Consider the following 20,069-nt stretch of genomic DNA (forward strand, 5'->3'; position numbering starts at 1 on the left):
TATGTATATGCTGTATGGGTGTTTTATGAGATTTTGGTATAAATGTTATGCTCACTTCATAAATAGAATTTGAAATGTTTCCTCTTTTTTCTGTGCTTAAGGGAGAATCAACAGCAACTCTCTGTTTCTTAAATTTTCACAGAATTATCCTATGAAATAATTTGGGCCTGGTGCTTCTGTGGATTCAGCTATGGAGAAATGCAGTTCTCTAACAACATCTATTTCTTTTTTTTCTTTTTTTGAGACCGAGTTTCGCTTGTTGCCCAGGCTGGAGTGCAATGGCACAATCTCGGCTCACCGCAACCTCCGCCTCCTGGGTTCAAGCAATTCTCCTGCCTCAGCCTCCCGAGTAGCTGGGATTACAGGCATGTGCCACCATGCCCGGCTAATTTTGTATTTTTAGTAGAGACAGGGTTTCTCCATGTTGGTCAGGCTGGTTTCGAAGTCCTGACCTCGGGTGATCTGCCCGCCTCGGCCTCTCAAAGTGCTGGGATTACAGGCGTGAGCCACCGCGCCCAGCCAACATCTATTTCTTCTATGGTAATTGGTCTACTTAGAATTTCTGTCTCTGCAATGTTTTGGTAAATTATATTTTCTTGGAATCTTGTCCATTTCATTGAAGTTTTCAAATTTATTACATAGAACTGACTGATCATGCAATTCTTTTAAGTTTTCCTGTATCTATGGTTATTTCCCCTTTATCATTTTGTATTTTGATGTGCTCCTCTTTCTTTCTTGAGCCAACCACCCTATTGTTGCCTTTTTCAAATCTCTTGCTTATTAGTATTCCCATTCCCATTTCTATTTTTTATTTTCTTCTTTTATTCTTACGAATTCCTTCTTTCGGCTTTTCTTAGGTTTCCCTTGCTATTTTTTCTGAATTATTTAATTTACTTTTATTTTGAATTTTTAAAAGCACTGCATTAGTATATCCCACAGGTGCTAATATGCAGAGCTTTCTTTTTTTTTCATTTTTAAGATATTCAGTAATCTCAGTTTTGAGACGGTTAAGAGGATTTCTTAATCAATTTTTTTTTTTTTTTTACATTTTGAAAATGTTACACAATTTTGCATTGTTTTATTCTCCGCTCCTTTGTATCCTACGACTGTCTCCCGCCCCGTTTCTTCACCTCAGTTCTCTAAAGATCAAAGGTCAAGAGGTGGGTTTCTTGCCCTGGAGCCTGCGAGAGGGTGGGCCCTTGCGGTTCTTGCGCGGAAACGGCGATAGTGACACCCAGGGCCTAAGGAGGCTGGGGACAGAGCAGATACTCCCAGCCCCCAACATCACCCCGGAGTAGATGCAGACCCCCAGGGTCCCGGGGGCCGAGACCACACCCCGCGGGCACGAGCCCGATTGGCAGATTGTAGCCGAGTGGTTTCAACGGTGACGCCCCCACCCGAATGCCTCGCTGGGACTGGCTCATTTCTTGGTTCAGACCTGGACGGTGGCCAGAGGAGGACAAGAGGCTTTCATACCGAACGGAGGTGATGTGGACGACAAGGGAGACGCAGCCGCACTTCAACAAGCGGCCGGTCCGAGGGGACATGGCGGCAACCTCTGCAGCGTCAGTGCTGCTGGCGGGTGCAAGAAACTGGTGGCGACACTGCCTGAGCCCGCTGCTGTTGCCAAGGTGACGGGGCATAAAGCCGCGGTGGATCGGTGCGTGGGGGCGCGGGGTGGGTGGTGAAGGGAGAACGAAGCTGGAGCGGGAAGACAGGACGGCGTCCGCTTGTCAGGGGATTCGGCTTCCAGTCCCCCTTCCAGAGGGCGTCCTTCTGCAGCCAGGCCTCTGTCTTCCCCCGCCCCCACACGGTACGAGCTACAGAATGCTTTTCTGTTTTCTCTTTTTCTATAGTAAGGAAGCGCTTTCCTTTCTCCCCCGTTTATTCATTTGCTTACTTCTGGTTCCTGTGTCCTTTTAACATGTACCCCGTCATTCCCTGTTTAAGGACACAAGATGTTCCAGGCTCATCTTGTACTTAGCTCCTGCCTTGGAATCAGACATTTCTCCAAAGAATCCTGGTTCCTTTTTTTGGAGAATGCTACTTTACAGCCGTATCCAGGCTGTAGGTTGTGTTCGTTGCTACTAGGATGCCATTGCTTCTAGACTGTCTCAGCAGACAACGCTAGGAAATTTTATGTATATATATATATAGAGAGAGAGAGAGATGCACATACACGTATTTATGTATACATGTGTGTATGTACGTATATATACATATATATTTATATGTGTACACGCACCCTCCCCACACACATCCATACACGCATCAGTCCAGGCACATCTATATCTGTTTTATATCTATCTATCTATCTATCTATCTATCTATCTATCTATCTAATCATCTATCTATCTATCTAATCTATCTACATGTATGTTTAAAAAACAGCTGAGTTCATACTGTTACCTCAGTTCCAGTGCAGCATCTCACGGTTCAATCAGATCTGCCCTTTCTGTAATTGTAACTGTTTTCTGAGAGTAAGAAAGCTGGCTCTCCTAATCCACAAGATATTCACTTCTTTGCTCAATCGTGTGCAAAAAGTAGATTCAAAATTGCTAACCCATACCACTGTGAAAAAACAGACCAACTAGCCAGAGTTCAATATTGGCTTACAGTTATGTTTGTCTTTAGTTTCTGTAATTCAAACTGTATTATACAGATGATGAAGGCAGTCATAGAGGTTTTATGACTATAGAGGTTACAAAGTCGCTATAATTAAGATGTGGAACTGGTGTGTGAATAATATAAAAAGACAAGTAGAATAGAATAGAAAATCCAGAAATAACCCCAAGTGCACATAGAAAGTTAAAGATAAAGGTGCTATCACATATCACTGGAGCAGAGTTGGGCTTTGTAATACACAGAGCTGGGCCAACTGGTTGGCCATTTGGAAAAAGATAAAATTAGATCTACACCTTATAGCATAACAAAAATAAAGTCTAAATTGATCAGGGATCTAAATGTGAAAAATGAAACAATACAAGTACTAAAAGGAAAAGGCTTTCTAACTATGACTCAAAAACCTATAAGCAATAAAATAAAAAGTTGGTAAATTTGACCACGTAAAACAAATAGCATGGCAAATACATCATAAAGTCAAAAGAAAACTGAAAAAAAACTAGATTGGGAGAAAATATCTGTAGCACGTATCACGGGTAAAGGATGAAGATCTTTCATATTTAAATTTGAATTTTAAAACTTTTCCAAATCAGTTTTCTCTGTTTACATTCAGCAGTGGCAAAGTGACTTTATCTTTTACATCAGAATATGTCAAAAAAGTAGCAAGTTATACTGCTTTTAAAGATAAAGAGTCATCCGTTTAAAAATACTTATTATATCATGTGTCTTAGGGCCCCAGAAGTAAACCCTAACACAGGAATTCCTGTGCAAATCATTAGAAAGTTTCCAGGAAAAAATCGCAGGGGAATAGGGAAATAGAATAGAAAGGGAAGGAAGGCCAGTGAGCAAGCTGCTCTAAGCCTGTTCCCCTGGAGGTGGCTCAGTGCTGCTTAACTCTAAGTCAGTGTGCATAGTCAGTCCTTGGAGTTGTCCTTACCAGAGAACCAGCAAGCTGGTGTGTTTATGTCTCTACCGAGTCATTAGTTAAGGTCTGCCGTCACGGAGATCTAACTTCCCAGATACTTAGGGTTTTATAAAAATATAAAACTTTATACTTAAGACTTAGTATAAAGTTGTCCATTCAGAACCTTCTTTTTAACTATTCTACCTGTACGCAGGGAGTTTTTGTTTCAAATTAAACAAAAACTAGGGTTGCAGATATGGTTTATAGGGCTGTATCTCAACAGATTGACAAACTGAACCTTTCTTTCTGGGTAGACTAGGATCCATGCCTTTTCTGTTCACTGTTGTCAAGTTTAAATGCAGTGTGCAACATGAAAACCGCAGTGATGTGTTATTAGTTGGGAATCTTTGTCATTTGAGATATCTGCGTGCTATCTGTTTTCAAAGCTCGCTGCTGTATTAGCTATGAAGTAAAGCTTGTTTTAACAAAGCGATAGGCTTCATTAAGATCAAGGCTATATATAAGTCATGGTTTCCTACTGGAAAGACAATTATCTTTAAAGTGAATGATAACCAGTGAATACATATCAGAACAACTTGCCCTGGAGATGTAAATGCAGAGCTTATTCCCTGTTTATACATCGTAAACACAGAATAATAATGTAGGAAATGTCTATTTTGATTTTTCCTAGGACATTTTTTTAGCCAGTGATATTTAGGATATGGGAGGGAAAATAGCCTAGCCTAACGAAGCAATTTGCTACACATGAATATCTGGAGGTGATACTAAGACTTTTGAAAAAATAGACTTTATTTTATTTTTAAAATGGTTTTGGGTTTCCAGAAAAAAGTTACAGGTTTACAGAGAAGATAGTACAAAGAGTTCCCATATACCTTGCACCCTATTATTCCTGTTATTAACATTTTATGTTAGTATGGTAAATTTGTGGCGTAATTATATTATGGTTATTATGATACCATTTTTTTCTTTTTTCTTTTTTCTTTTTTTTTTTTTTTTGAGACAGAGTCTTACTCTGTCACCCAGGCTGGAGTGCAGTGGCATGATCTCAGCTCACTGCAACCTCCACCTCCCGGGTTCAAGTGATCCTCCTGCCTCATCCTCCCGAGCACCTGGGACTACAGGCACACACCACCACGCCCAGCTAATTTTTGTATTTTTAGTAGACAGTGTTCCACCATATTGGCCAGGCTGGTCTCAAACTCCTAACCTCGTGATCCACCTGCCTTGGCCTCCCAAAGTGTTGGGATTACAGGCGTGAGCCACCTCGCCTAGCCAGTATGATACAATTAATGAACCAACATTGATGCGTTATTATGAATTAAGGTCCACAATTTATTCGGGTTTTCTTAGTTTGTATGTAAAGTGCTTTTTCTGTTCCAGAATCTTATCCAGGATACCACATTCCATTTTGCTGTCATGTCTCTTTAGACCCCTCTAGGCTGTGAGAGTTTCTTAGATTTTTCGTATTTTTGGTGACCTTGACAAGTTTGGAGGAGTATTATTCAGGTATTTTGTAAGATATCCTTCTGTTAGAATTGACTGATGTTTTCCTCTGGATTAGACTTGAATTTGGGGCTTTGGGGAGAAAGACCACAGACATAAAGCGTGATTCTCTTTTTTTTTGAGATGGAGTTTCGCTCTTGTTGCCTAGGCTGGAGTGCAATGGCGCAATCTTGGTTCACTGCAACCTCCGCCTCGCGGGTTCAAGCAATTCTCCTGCCTCAGCCTCCCAAGTAGCTGGGATTACAGGCATGCACCACCATGCCTGGCTAATTTTGTATTTTTAGTATGGGGTTTCTCCATGTTGGTCAGGCTGGTCTCGAACTCCCGACCTCAGGTGATCCGCCTGCCTCGGCCTCCCAAAGCACCGGGATTACAGGCGTAAGCCACCGCACCAGCCTGAAGTGTGATTCTCATCACATCAGATTGAGAGTTATGATGGTTGCTCTTGACCTTAATTACGTGGCTGAGGTAGTATTTGAAAGGGTTCTGTGCTGGAAAGTTACTCTTCTACCCTCCTTCCACACTGTACTATTAGGAAGGAAATCACAATGTCCAACTCACACTTAAGTGAAACATTTTTTTCTAACTTTTCAAAAGGAGCAGGTTGTTTTGGATGAAGCAGATAAAAATGTTGAACCAAGGAATTAAGGATCAAATCCATGAGATTTACTAGAAATTAAATACAAGTACTCATGTGTGCACATGAGTTTTCTCCAGCTGGCAGGTTGGATTCGTTGTTACAATATAGCTGTGAAGTGCTATGTTGTCCTTGCCCCCTGCTCAAAGCAATTGTTTCCCACAATCTCTGTCTCACTCAGTTCTATAGTAAGACATGGACGCTTGGTCTCAAACATTATTTCTCTAAGTATTGTTATGAAACTATTACAACTGCTTAATTGATTTGTCAACATAATTAGTCATTGTCTTTTTTTTTTCAGAGTCTCACTTCATCACCATGCTGGAGTGCAGTGGCACTATCTGAGATCACTGCAATCTCCACCTCTCGGATTCAAGCGATTCTCGTGCCTCAGCCTCCCGAGTAGTAGCTGGGAGTACAGGCATGTGCCACCATGCCCAGCTAATTTTTGTATTTTTGGTAGAGATCTGGTTTCGCCTTGTTGGCCAGGCTGGTCTCGAACTTCTGACCTCAAGTGATCCGCCTGCCTCGGCCTTCCAAAGTGCTGTGATTACAGGCGTGAACCACTGAGCCCGGTCAGTTATTGGCTCTTTTTAAAGATTGTGTTGCTTTCTGCCTCAATATTAATATGTTGGAAGTTACCAAGAAGTTCATGACAGATCTATTTCAAATTCTGGTGAAGAAGGAAGAATTGGCCCTTGAAAGAATCAATGTTTTGCAATAATTTGGAAAGAGGGTAATATTTTTCTAATTGATATACATAAAAACCATAGCCAGGGATTTAAAATTTACCTCCTTGTTTAAGCTCTGTACTAAAATTGCAGAAACTAGTATCATGTCTTACCATTTGTAATAAAGCTATCAGAGAAAACCCAAGAAAAAAAACAACAACTGTACCAGATAGAAAAACTGAGTTGAACCTTTTTTTTTCTGTTTTTTAGATGGAGTCTTACTCTGTCACCCAGGCTGGAGTGCAGTGGCGCGATCTCAGCTCACTGCAGTCTCCATCTCCCGGGTTCAAGTGATTCTCCTGCCTCAGCCTCCCAAGTAGCTGGGATCACAGGTGCCCACCACCATGCCTGGCTAGTTTTTTGTATTTTTAGTAGAGACAGGGTTTCACCCTGTTGGCCAGGCTGGTCTTGAACTCCTAACCTCAGCTGATCTGCCCGCCTCGGCCTCCCGAAGTGCTGGGATTACAGGTGTGAGCCATCGTGCCTGGCCTGAGTTGAACCTCTTTTTTAACAACAGGGTACTTTGTTCTAAGATTTGTTACAGTAATATCTATATTTAAGCAGAATTAGTAAAATCAATGAATAACTATTCTCTTCCAATAGTAGGGATGAGGTGTAGAAATCAAATGGCTTTTTATTCCAACTCTGACATGAATTAACATATTCCTCTTGGAAATACTATAAGGAAGGAAATTGTACGCTCTTTATGACGAGAGATTGACCAGTCAGGTTGTTCCTTATAGAACACAGAGTGAAAGGTATCCGGACTTCTAAGAAACAGCATATGCCAGTTTCTGGTGTGATAAGAGCTTCTCTTCCCTAGTATTGCTAATTAAGATGCTATTCATATCTGATTATAGTTGAGCTTTGAATGACATGATTAGGGGCACCAACCCCCATACAGTTGAAAATCTGCATGTAATTTTTGACTCCCCAAAAACTTTACTACTAACAGCTTAATGTTGACCAGAAGCCCTACTAGTAACAGTGGATTAAACACATATTTTGTATGTTATACGTATGATATACTGTATTCTTACAATAAAGGAAACTAGAGAAAAGAAAATGTTATTAAGAAAATCGTAAGGAAGAGAAAATACATTTACTATTCATTAGGTGGAAGTGGATCACCATAAAGGTCTTCATCTTCCTCATGTTCATGTCAATAGGCTGAGGAGGAGGGGGGAGTGGAGGGGTTGGTCTTGCTGTCTAAAGGGTGGCAGAGGCAGAAGAGAAGCCACTTATTAGTGGTCCTGCCCAGTTCAGACCCGTTTCCTTCAAGGGTCCACTGTATTTTCTTAGTAAACTGAGGCAGGATCTAGTTACATTGTAGCTGTGAAGTGCTGCATTGTGATTGCCCCCTGCTCAAAATAAAACTGTTACCTTTCAAGCCCTGTCTGCCATGGTGCTCTAGCAGCAGGGATGTTTGGTCTCATACATGTTTACCAATTTAAGTACTGACTTGACAAATGACTCTTGAGAATTAGGGGTTGGTGGTGTTTTGCAGGTAGCGACAGAAGGAAGAAAACATTATCAGGAGGGAATTCAGATAAAGGACAAACCATATTTTGACTGCTGCTGACTTGTTGGTAAGTATTCCAGTTCCTTATTTAATGACAGTATCTATCTAGCAAAAGTTGGTTTAGGGGGAAAGTTTATAGTAGACTTTGCCAGCTGAAGTTGTAGGGAGATAAAGATCACACTCCACAATGAACTATGCTGTTATATATAGTTCATTACTCTTGTATGGCCTAGAAGAGTATGCAGCAGTTGCTTTTTGAAACATAAATACCTACTATCATATCTGAGGTTCTTGTTGACCAGAAGGAGTCAGGAGTGACGGATAACATGTGACTATTGAAATGGGCTTAATGCAACTTTTTTTTTTTTCTTTTGAGATGGAGTTTTGCTCTTGTTGCCCAGGCTAGAGTGCAGTGGCGCAATCCCGGCTCACTGCAACGTCTGCCTCCTGGGTTCAAACGATTCTCCTGCCTCAGCCTCCTGAGTAGCTGGGATTACAGGTGCCCACTACTACTCCCGGCTAATTTTTGTATTTTTAGTAGAGACAGAGTTTCACCATATTGGCCAGGCCGTTCTCGAACTCCTGACCTTAAGTGATCCACCCGCCTTGGCCTCCCAAAGTGCTGGGATTACAGGCGTGAGCCACCGCACCCAGCCTATTTCATTTAATTTTAATTAATTTAAATTTAAATAGCCATATGTGGCTAGTGACTGTTTATTGGACAGCATAGTCCTAAACAACAGTGAACATTTCAGAGCTGACATCTGTAGTTAATTCTGAAAGTGTATCAAAATGGATTCATAACTGTTCCTTTTGTTTGGTGCCTGGTGTTTACGTCTGTCCCAGACTGACATGACACCCACTCTTGGCTGGCCCATTTTGGTAGGGGCTTTAATTTTACTACCCTAAACCCAATACTTTCATCTGCTTTATAAGTAATAATGTTCATTTCGCAGCCAGATGAGCCTTAACTCCTTTTATACTAAATGCAAAAGAAATCTTTTCTTTTTCTCTAGATATTTTGATCAGTATCTTGTATTCCATTTAGAAGCACTCTACATGTTAATTCTGGCAAATAAACAGCCACTGATGATTAACTAGTAGCTCAGATTGTTCAGTAGTTCATGTAGTACTTGCTGAATAATATTCTGATTCATATGTTTTCTTTTGTTCAGAACTGGCAGTAGGGGGTCGACTTGGGAAGACAGCTGTGACCATAGATATTAAAGAAGACAAAAGGATTCTTTGTGACACTGAGACCTGCAGTACTATAGTGGGGGAAATGCCAGTGTACACAGCTGGCCTCATTTAATTCCTGGGATGAGATTGTTTGGGATGCAGTGCCTGTTGTTGCTGAGCAGGCGATCACAACGTGCACTGTGTTTCTTTCTTTGAGAATATTTGAATCTTGCCTGAATACTCATAACAGATGAGAGACGCAGGTTTTGATAGCATAGATTTATGCTGTCATTAGTCATGAGCTCTTGGGACGAAAGTAGTTGGTTTTATCTTCTTTAGAAGTTAGACCCTGTGGTTGGGTACGAAAGATGAGTGTCTGTAAAAATCCTTCTTAGAAATGTATTTCCTCAAGACTCTGTCTCAAAAAAAAAAAAAAAAGAAATTTATTTCCTAGTTCTGTAAAAATCGCTATATTGAGTGTTCTCTATCATTTAATAATATACTTATTTTATTATTAAGTGGACTTAAAGATATGCAGTGTATAAAATCAACTAATTATGTTAAACCGTGGTATCTCCCTTTATTGTGTTAGACTGAGTAGAACAAACTTTAAAATAATTTTTTTAAAGAATATATTTGAATTCATTTTGTTTGGTATTATGTTTTTATTCAGAAAAGCATTTTATTAGTGCTAGGTGTGAATCCGAGCCTTTTGCTAAATACCAGCAGCAATCATGTCCTAGAGTTAAATCCCAGAAAAATTGCCATATTGTATATTAAAGTTTCAATAAATTACAATAAAGTATTTTTTTCTTTAAAGTGATTTGGTCCTTATTCCTTAAAAATCATACTTTTTGCCATAACTCCATATTTGCAAAGGAAGAAGATGAAATGAAATAGTACTCTATAGTAAATATTTTATTCCAGTTACAAAATTACACACAAATGTGGCTTTTTATAAAAAGGTTTAATAGTTCCAAGTTGGGCTGGGTGTGGTGGCTCACAGGCCGGGCATGGTGGCTCATTCTCTGTAATCCCAGCACTTTGGGTGGCCCAGGCGGGCAGATCACCTGAGATCAGGAGTTCGAGACCAGCCTGACCAACATGGTGAAACCCTGTCTCTACTAAAAATACAAAATTAGCTGGGCATGGTGGTACATGCCTATAATCCCAGCTACTCGGGAGGCTGAGGCAGGAATATCTCTTGAACCCGGGAGGCAGAAGTTGCAGTGAGCCAAGATCACACCACTGCACTCCAAACCTGGGCGACAGAGCGAGACTCTGTCTCAAAACAACAACAACAACAAAAGTTCCAAGTTAGCTGCTGCTTGGCAGTAGCACAAAGACTGATCAATGAGGGTGTTCATCAGCACCATCTGCCAAGCATTATCTGCTTCTTATGAGAAAAAGGAAGCATTTGAACATAAGATTTCTCCCTCTTCTGGTGTGGCAAAAATTTTCTGGTACATGCAAAGTAGTTACATAACAGCAAAGTTTTCTTTGTTAATGGACTAATATTAATCAGTAAAGTTTTTTTTTCTGTAACAGTAACACGGAGTAGATATGATGGGTCCTATAACAGAAAAATTGACATTGAACATGATCTTTTTTTAAAACAATAGACTTTATTATTTAGAGCCATTTTAGGCCAACAGAAAAACTGAGCAGAAAGTACAAAGAATTCCCATACACTCCCTGTTCTCACACACGCACGATCTCCCGCACTTCTACATCCCACACCAGAATGGTACATGAGTTACAATCACTGAACCTCTAGTGACACGTCATTATCACTCAAAGTCATAGTTTACATTAGGGTTCATTCTTGGTATTGTACATTCTATGGATTTAGAAAAATTTATGATGACATGTGTCCACCATTATAGCACCATACAGAGTATTTTCACTGCCCTGAAAATCCTCTGCTCTACCAATTCATCCCTTCCCGCAACCCCTGGCAACCACTGATTTTTTCTTTCTTTCTTTTTTTTTTTTTTTTTGAGACAGAGTCTCACTCTGTCGCCCAGGCTGGAGTGCAGTGGCGTGATCTCGGCTCACTGCAACCTCTGCCTCCCGGGTTCAAGCGATTCTTCTGCCTCAGCCTCCCAAGTAGCGGGGACTACAGGCGCCCGCCACCATGCCCGGCTCATTTTTGTATTTGTAGTAAAGACGGGGTTTAGTAAAGACCGTGTTAGCCAGGATGGTCTCGATCTCCTGACCTTGTGATCCATCTGCCTCAGCCTCCCAAAGTGCTGGGATTACAGGCGGGAGCCACCGCGCCCGGCCGACCACTGATCTTTTTACTGTCTGCGTGGTTTTCCCTTTTCCAGAATGTCATGTAATTGGAATCCCACAGTATATAGACTCTTCAGATGGGCATCTGTCACTTACATCACTTAAGCTTCCTCCATGTCTTTTCATAACTTCATAGCTCATTTCTTTTTAACATTGAATAATATTGCATTGCTTGAATGTACTACAGTTTATCCATTTGCCTACTGAAAGACATCTATGTTGCTTCCAAGCTTTGGCAATTATGAATAAAGCTGCTATAAACATCAACGCACAGGTTTTTGTGCAGACATAAGTTTTCAGCTCCTTTGGGTAGATACCAAGGAGCGTGATGGCTGGATCATATGGTAAGAGTATTTTTCGTTTTGTAAGAAACTGCCAAACTGTCCTCCAGTTTGGCTGTGCTATTATATTCCCAGCAGCAGTGGATAAGAGTCCTGTTGCTGCACACCTCTCCAGCATTTGGTGTTGTCATGTTTTGATGACAGACATCAGATTCTTATTTTTTCCCACTCAAATTATTTATCAAGGGCCAGGCGTGATGTCTCACGCCTGTAATCCCAACACTTTGGGAGGCTGAGGCAGGCAGATCACTTGAGGTCAGCAGTTCAAGACCAGCCTGGCTAATATGGTGAAACCCTATCTCTACTAAAAATACAAAAATTAGCCAGGTGTGGTGGCTCACGCCTGTAGTCCCAGCTACTTGGGAGGCTGAGGCAGGAGAATTGCTTGAACTGGGGAGGCAGAGGTTGCAGTGAGCCGAGATTGCACCACTGTACTCCAGCCTGGGCTACAGAGCGAGACACTGTCTCAAAAAAAAAAAAAAAAAATCAAGTTTTGTCTTGACCACAGTTTATAATTTGTTAAAAGAACTTGTCTGACATGTAATGAATGTTCTACCAAATAGTATCACCTAGAAAATAATATGTTAATGAATTTCGGGAAAGAGCCCCTGTCCTTTCTCAGTCCCAGTATTGGTGCTTGCCATTTTCTTCACCATAAAACTGCTGCTGTGGCAAGGTAAATGCTAGACTCCTTGGAAGTATCATATCAATTAAAAGTTATCACTGCCTTCAGTAAATAAATGTGCAAAAGGAGATCCAATGAATAAGCTGCAGGAAATGGCATCTACCCTGATGTCCATTCCCTACCAAGTGTGGGAGACAGGTGGAGAGAGCTGCATAAAGATGAGACAAAAAATCAAAACAGGCCAGGCGTGGTGGCTCTTGCCTGTGATCCCAGCACTTTGGGAGGCCAAGGCGGGCGGATCACCTGAGGTCGGGAGTTTGAGACCAGCCTGACCAACATGGAGAAACCCTGTCTTTACTAAAAATAAAAAATTAGTCGGCCGTGGTGGTGGGTGCCTGTAATCCCAGCTACTCGGGAGGCTGAGGCAGGAGAATTGCTTCAACCTGGGAGGCAGAGGTTGCGGTGAGCTGAGATTGCACCATTCACTCCAACCTGGGCAACAAGAGTGAAATTCTGCCTCAAAAAAAAAAAAAAAAAATCAAAATTAAACAAAACCAGCAAACAAACCCTAATGTGCTGTATTAGGAAAAGGTATAACTACATAATTTACTAATTAGCCTTTACAGCCCTGTGTCTTAGTGTGTTCGGACTACTGTAACAGATGACCATAGACTGGATGGCTTACAAACAATAGATATTTATTCTCACAGTTCTGGAGGCTGGGAAGTCTAGGATCAAGTCACTAGCAGATTTGGTGTCTGGTGAGGACCCACTTCCTGGTTCATAGATGGCCACCTTCTTCCTGTGTTCTTGCATAATGAAAGAGACAAGGGAGCTCTCCAGGGTCTCTTTTATGAGGGCACTAATCACATTCATTAGGGTACAACCCTCATGACCTAATCATCCCCCCAAAGTCCCACCTCCTAATAACCCTCACACTGAGGTTTAGAATTTTAACATTTGAATTCGGTGGGTCGGAGGAAACAAACATTCAGGCTATAGCATTCCACCCCTGGCCACAGCAAATTCATGTCCTTCTCACATGCAAAATATATTAATTACATCCTAACGGCCCCCAAAATCTTAACTCATTCCATAGTATGATCTGAAGATCAACTCTTTAGTCTAAAATCTAAAGTCCTATCTAAACATCCAGATCAGATATGGGAGAGACTCAAAGGACAATTCATGCTGAGGCAAACTGCTTTCTAGCTGTGAACCTGTAAAACCAAACAAGCTATGTGCTTCCAAAATACAATAATAGGACAGGCATAGGATGGACATCTCCATTCCAAAAGAGAGAAATAGGAAAGAGGAAAGTTATAACAGGCTTCAAGGATGTCCAAACTGTAAGGCAAACTCTATGAAATTTTAGGCTCAAGAATAATTCTCTTTGGCTTGATGCTGTGCCCTCCAGGTCCACTGGGGAGAAGGTCTCGCCATTCAGTCCCACTGAGGTGGCAGTTCTGCTCTCACAACTCCACTTGGCAGGGATTGTGTCCCCAGACCACTAGGTAGCTCGCACAGGTTTGGACAGAGGCAATCTGGCCTATAAAAGCAAGCCAGTGATCCCCCTTTTGAGACCAAGAAGGCAGCTCTGATGGTCCCTGAATTGCCTTTAGGGCCATTCTTCCCTTGTCTTGAAGAATAGTGCACATTCCTAGCCAAATGGTCCCATTTGGCTATCCAAGAAGTCTGACAGCCTTCCTTTATTACTTCCTGTCTTCTTCCCCTCCACACATTCTTCTTAGGTGTCAGTTCAACTGCTAGTTTTTCTCCTGGTGTGACTAATTAAATTCATGATTCACATCCATTCTAATCTCCCTCTCAAATGGTTGCTTGGCAACACTCTGAGCATTCTCAATTTTTGCAATATGGATAGCTGGGAATTTTTCAACTGTTTAAATTCTGCTTGCTTTTTGCTTAAAAATTCTGTCTTTAAGTCATTTCTCTCTTCTGGCATTTTACTATAAGCAGTCAGGAGGAGCCAGGCCACGCCTTCAACACTTTGCTTAGAGATTTCCTCAGCCAAATATCCAATTTCATTGCTCTCAAGTTCTACCTTCCACAAAACAGTAGAACATGAACCCAGCTCAGCCCAGTTCTTTGCCACTTTATACTACAGACCACCTTTCCTCAAGTTTCCAGTAACATGTTTCTCATGTCCATTTGATACCTCACCAGAATGACCTGTACCGTCCATATTTCTACCAAAAATCTGTTCACATTTATCTAGTGCATTAGCCCATTCTCACTTTCCTATAAATAACTACTGAGACTGGGTAGTTAATAAAGAAAAGAGATTTAATTGACTCACAGTTCTGCAGGCTGTACAGGCCTCAGGAAACTTACAATCATGGTGGAAGGGGGAGGGGAAGCAAGCACACCTTCACATGGCAACAGGAGGGACAGTGAAGGGGGAAGTGCCACATACTTTTAAACCATCAGATCTCATGAGAACTCACTCACTATCACAAGAACGGCAAGGGGGAAACTACCCCATGATCCAACCACCTCCCACCAGGTCCTTCCCCCAACATTGGAAATTACAATTAAACAAGAGATTTGGATGGGGACACGGAGCCAAACCATATCCCTAGGTATCTATAAGAAGATGGAGGTCATCTCTCCAGCAAGCCTCGCTTCCTTTTGAGCCCTCACCAGAATCACCTTTAGCAGTCACTTAATGGCAATATCAGCTTTTTCTTTTCCTTCTTTTTTTTGCTTTGTAAACAATATTGTTGTATAAAAATATAAAGTTATGTACCTTCAAAGGTGTGACTACAGCAAACAAAACATCTTAAAATGTTTTAACAATGTACAAATACATTCATAAAATAATTAATTTTATTAATTATGAATAATGAATTTTATGAATGAGTTGTGATAAATAATCAGTTGTGAGAAAAACTCTGCCAGTTGAACTGAAGGGGAAGGAGATGAGAAGAAACGAAGGAAGGCTGTCAGGCTTCTTGGATTTTATAGGATGGGACCATAGCGCTATTTGGCTAAGAACGTGCACCACTCTTCAAGACAAGGGAAGAATGGTTTCAAAGACTCCAACAGAGTTTATAGTACCTATAATACAATCTGCAGGTGCCTGCAGTGATTTATAGGTTGGTTTAATTTGAAATTATATGTATTTCTTGGTTTAAAAGAAGTCATTGGCCGGGCGCAGTGGCTCATGCCTGTAATCCCAGCACTTTAGGAGGCCGAGGTGGGTGGATCACGAGGTCAGGAGTTCGAGACCAGCCTGGCCAATATGGTGAAACCTCATCTCTACTAAAAATACAAAAATTAGCCGAGCATGGTGGTGCACGCCTGAAGTCCCAGCTACTCGGGAGGCTGAGGCAGGAGAATTGCTTGAACCTGGGAAGCAGAGGTTGTAGTGAGCTGAGATCACGCCACTGCACTCCAGCCTGGACAACAGAGCTAGACTCCTTCTCAAAAAAAAAAAAAAAAAAAAAAAGTCATTAATACAAATGCATGATTTACAATGTCCCCATTATAGCAAGAAAAATATATATGCATAAAATAAAATGTATTTTAGACCTTTATTAGGTCAAGTATTTAATGATTATTCTCACTATAACATAAGAATAATACTCTTTTAGTGGTAAAAGATTTCATTAGACCAAGGACCACTGAAGAGCTTCCATAAGTTCCAAGAAGTAAAATCTTGCTATCCAGTCCATAAAATAAATAGAACAGCAGAAATCTCTGAGTTTCCCTTAAACTATGAAGATTCTGTTTATATTAATTGGGCCTTAAGAAAAAGACTTGTTAGAAATAAAAACAAATAAAATTTTAGAAACTAGTTAACACCACTGGCCTGAATTTGGTTTTTACTTGCTTGCGAATCTCTAGGATGAGAAATTTCACCATGAAGTGCATATTAAGTTGCAAAATTTACAATTATTTCTAAGTTCTACATAAGCCAAAGTGCTCACTTTTATTATGGAAACAAACCTTTCTTCTGAAAATGATGTACAGAAATAATAAGTAAACACATAGAACTTTGAGATAGGCTAAGAACATTTGTCTATGTTCTGTAGATCAAAATGATGCAAAGGTCTGCATTACATATGTTTATGAACACAAACATTTTTATTAATTTGGGATATATGGACATTACATAAGTATATGCATACATGTGCACACCATAAAATACATTTTAATAATGTTTCCAGCTGCATCATACTTTCAAGCCTCAACTGTTAGAAAAAAAAGCAAACTTAGTATGAACACTGCTTTTCCTTTTTTAAAATAAAAATTGTCAGTGGAAAAACAAATCCAACTTCTTTGCAGCATGTACCGAACTCTAAATGGTTCAGAGTCAAGAATCTTATTAGTTTCTCCCTGATGTAACAGAACATGTATGTTTTCTCTTTCTACTCAGGGAGTCTGATTATCTCCAATATTTTGTCCTATGAACTTTCCAAGATAAGACATAGCCATGCTGGTTAAATTCTTTCTGCTGCCCACTTTACACCTGATGTAGCCAGATAGCTTGGCACCTTATTGCACCATAGCTCTGATGATCACTGCCAACCACTGCACTATGAAATGAAACAGAGCATCAAAGGAGAATATCACCCACAGCACTAAATAGACGATAAGCCCCAACCAGAAGATGATGCTGCCTCTGGGACAGTTTTGTTCTCTTGAGGGGATGCGTTCCTAGCCTTCCTGGACTCAAATACCCAATGGCGCATTCCACCAATGCAGGCCAACCATTAGTCTACCTATGACATTACATTGCAACATCGATATCAGCTTTTTCTAGCAGGTACTGCAAAACTCTTCCAGCCCCTACCCCTTACCCAGATCCAAAACTGCTTCTACATTTTCAGATATTTGTTACAGCAACATCCCCATTTCTTGGTCCCAGTTTCTTCGTTCATCTGGGCTGGAAAGTCCAAGATCAAGGCACGGGCAGATTCTGTGTCTGACTTCCTCATAGATGGTCATCTTCTCCCCTGTCCTCTATGGCAGAAAGGACAAGGGAGCTCTCCAAGGTCTTCCTTTTTTTTTTTTGAGACGGAGTCTCACTCTGTCGCCCAGGCTGGAGTGTAGTGGCGCGATCTCAGCTCACTGCAAGCTCTGCCCCCCGGGTTCACGCCATTCTCCTGCCTCAGCCTCCGGAGTAGCTGGGACCACAGGCGCCCCCGACTGAGCCCGGCTAATTTTTTGTATTTTTAGTAGAGACGGGGTTTCACCGTGGTCTCGATCTCCTGACCTCGTGATCCACCCGCCTCGGCCTCCCAAAGTGCTGGGATTACAGGCGTGAGCCACCGCGCCCAGCCTCTCCTAGGTCTTTTTTTTATAAGGCAACTAATCTCATTTATGAGGGCTCCACCCTTATACATAATCACTTCCCAAAGTTTCCGCATCCCAGTCACATCACAGTGGAGGTTAGGATTTCAATATGTGAATGTGTGGGGTGGGGGGTTGGGCACAAATATTTAGCCTATAGTACCCTGCTAATTAATGGGGATTTTATACAGCAAGGGTGGGGATCATTCATTATCTCCATTCAAGGACACCTTTGATACTTTCTTGAACTTCATAGCACAAGGCACTCCTTCCTCCTCCACATTTCCCCTTCCAAGGGCCCCATTCCCACTTTCTTCCTCTCACCTCTCTAACTCCCAAGCCTCCTTTCACTTGCCATTAAATGTGACCCTCTGCTATCCTCTACACACTTTTTTATTTATTTATTTATTTATTTATTTATTTATTTTTGAGACAGAGTCTCACTCTGTAACCCAGGTTGGAGCGCAGTGGTGCAGTGAGCTCGGGTCACTGCAACCTCCATCTCCTGGGTTCAAGCAACTCCCCTGCCTCAGCCTCCCTAGTAGCTAGGACTACAGGTGCGTGCCACCACGTCCAACTAATTTTTGTATTATTAGTAAAGACAGGGTTTCACTGTGTTGGCCAGGCTTGTCTCGAACTCCTGACCTCATGATCCGCCTGCCTTAGCCTCCCAAAGTGCTGGGATTACAGGTGTGAGCCACCGCGCCCGACTCTTTCCACACTCTTCTTAGATGTCCTGTCTGCTCCTCCAAGCATCAGACCAGTGTTCCCCAGGTGTGTTCAGTCAGATGACATGCTGGCACCTCAACATGTTCAAAGCTGAACTTACCATCTGGCCACATTGCTACTAACCTCATTACCTTGAACCTCTTCCCTAATCTAGACTTCAGCAAACATATCCAACTTTTCCTACCTTTGATCTTGTTTTATCGAATCCATTTACTGTGCAGCCCCCAGGGTACAGAAACAGCTGGATTGTTACATCATAGTGTTTGCCTTATTTGAACACAGTTTGAACAGTTGGCCACCTTTGGCCGAAACTCAGTGATTGGTACAAGACTAGATTACAGTCTGTTTACGTATCCAGTTAGGTGACACTTCACTATGTACAGAGAAACCTTTAGGCTGAACTTAAAATATGTAAGGAGGCAGCTTTAGGCTAAACTTAATTTAACAGGTGGTAGTAAAGATTCTAAGGAGGGAGATTCTTCATTCAACAAGCAGGGAACCCTACCCGGGAGGGGCAACATGAAGGCACCCAGGCTTGGGCTCACTCCTGTTTCCCAGCTCATCCTTGTAATAAATGTTTTTCACCATCAGGACATACTTCTTGTTTATATATGACCTTTAGCAGAATACGTATATATGATATAAAACAGGATGATTGCCAAGTAGCAATTTTAACTGCTACAATACAGTTTATCAACTCTCATCTATCTACCTATTTGAAAATGCTTATCCATGCCAAGCGCAGTGGCTCACACTTGTAATCCCAACACTTTGGGAGGCCAAGGCAGGTGGATCATCTGAGGTCAGGAGTTCAAGACCAGCCCGGCCAACATGCTGAAACCCCATATCTACGAAAAATACAAAAATTAGCCAGGTTTGGTGGCGGGCACCTGTAATCCCAGCTACTTGGGAGACTGAGGCAGGAGAATTGCTTGAGCCCGGGAGGCGGAGGTTGCAGTGAGCCAAGATTGCGCCATTGCACTCCAGCCTGGGCGACAGAGCAAGACTCTGTCTCAAAAAAAAAAAAAAAAGAAAAAGAAAAAGAAAATGCTTATCCCTTTACTGAAATGAAATACCTTTTCCTACTTGTCCTGCGTGGCAAATTTCTACTCATCAAAAAGGTTTTTTTTTTTTTTTGAGACGGAATCTCGCTCTGTCGCCCAGGCTGGAGTGCAGTGGCGCGATCTCGGCTCACTGCAAGCTCCGCCTCCCGGGCTCACGCCATTCTCCTGCCTCAGCCTCCGGAGTAGCTGGGACTACAGGCACCCGCCACCACACCCAGCTAGTTTTTTGTATTTTTAGTACAGGCGGAGTTTCACTGTGTTAGCCAGGATGGTCTCGATCTTCTGACCTCGTGATCTGCTTGCCTCGGCTTCCCAAAGTGCTGGGATTACAGGCGTGAGCCACCGCCCCCGGCCATGAAAAAAGCTTTCAGTGTTCCTATGAGTTTCCTGATATGCCCAGGATATGCTTGTATTGCACTGTATCATAGGGCGACCCAGTTTTAGAGAGCCAACCTGGAACACAAACTAGACGAAAAGGACAGGTAATAAAGTAACATAAAACAAGTATATGTGTGTGTTTACTTTAACATAAAAATATGAAAAATGGAAGTTTATTTGAAATTACATATTATTCTGTATT

General features: G+C 41.7%; 1 long non-coding RNA gene and 2 other non-coding genes across 5 annotated transcripts; all 3 read left to right on the forward strand.

Annotated features, from left to right (window-relative positions):
* Positions 1 to 1,434: 1,434 nt before the first annotated feature.
* LOC129032564 (uncharacterized) lies at positions 1,435 to 9,938 on the forward strand. 3 transcript variants are annotated; one of them, XR_008501391.2, is made up of 4 exons: positions 1,435 to 1,631; positions 5,989 to 6,423; positions 7,926 to 8,007; positions 9,116 to 9,938. It is a non-coding gene; the product is annotated as an uncharacterized LOC129032564 (long non-coding RNA). The 3 variants fall into 3 exon arrangements; XR_008501390.2 differs by having other exon boundaries at positions 1,456 to 1,660; XR_008501389.2 differs by having other exon boundaries at positions 1,457 to 1,813.
* Positions 6,478 to 6,642, forward strand: LOC129034471 (small nucleolar RNA SNORA81). The gene has a single exon (XR_008501942.1). It is a non-coding gene; the product is annotated as a small nucleolar RNA SNORA81 (small nucleolar RNA).
* On the forward strand, positions 7,728 to 7,858 carry LOC129034405 (small nucleolar RNA SNORA63). Its single transcript, XR_008501883.1, has one exon. It is a non-coding gene; the product is annotated as a small nucleolar RNA SNORA63 (small nucleolar RNA).
* Positions 9,939 to 20,069: the final 10,131 nt, after the last annotated feature.

This window comes from Pongo pygmaeus, chromosome 2, assembly GCF_028885625.2.
Source record: "Pongo pygmaeus isolate AG05252 chromosome 2, NHGRI_mPonPyg2-v2.0_pri, whole genome shotgun sequence".
In the NCBI taxonomy this organism is placed as follows: Eukaryota; Metazoa; Chordata; class Mammalia; order Primates; family Hominidae; genus Pongo; species Pongo pygmaeus.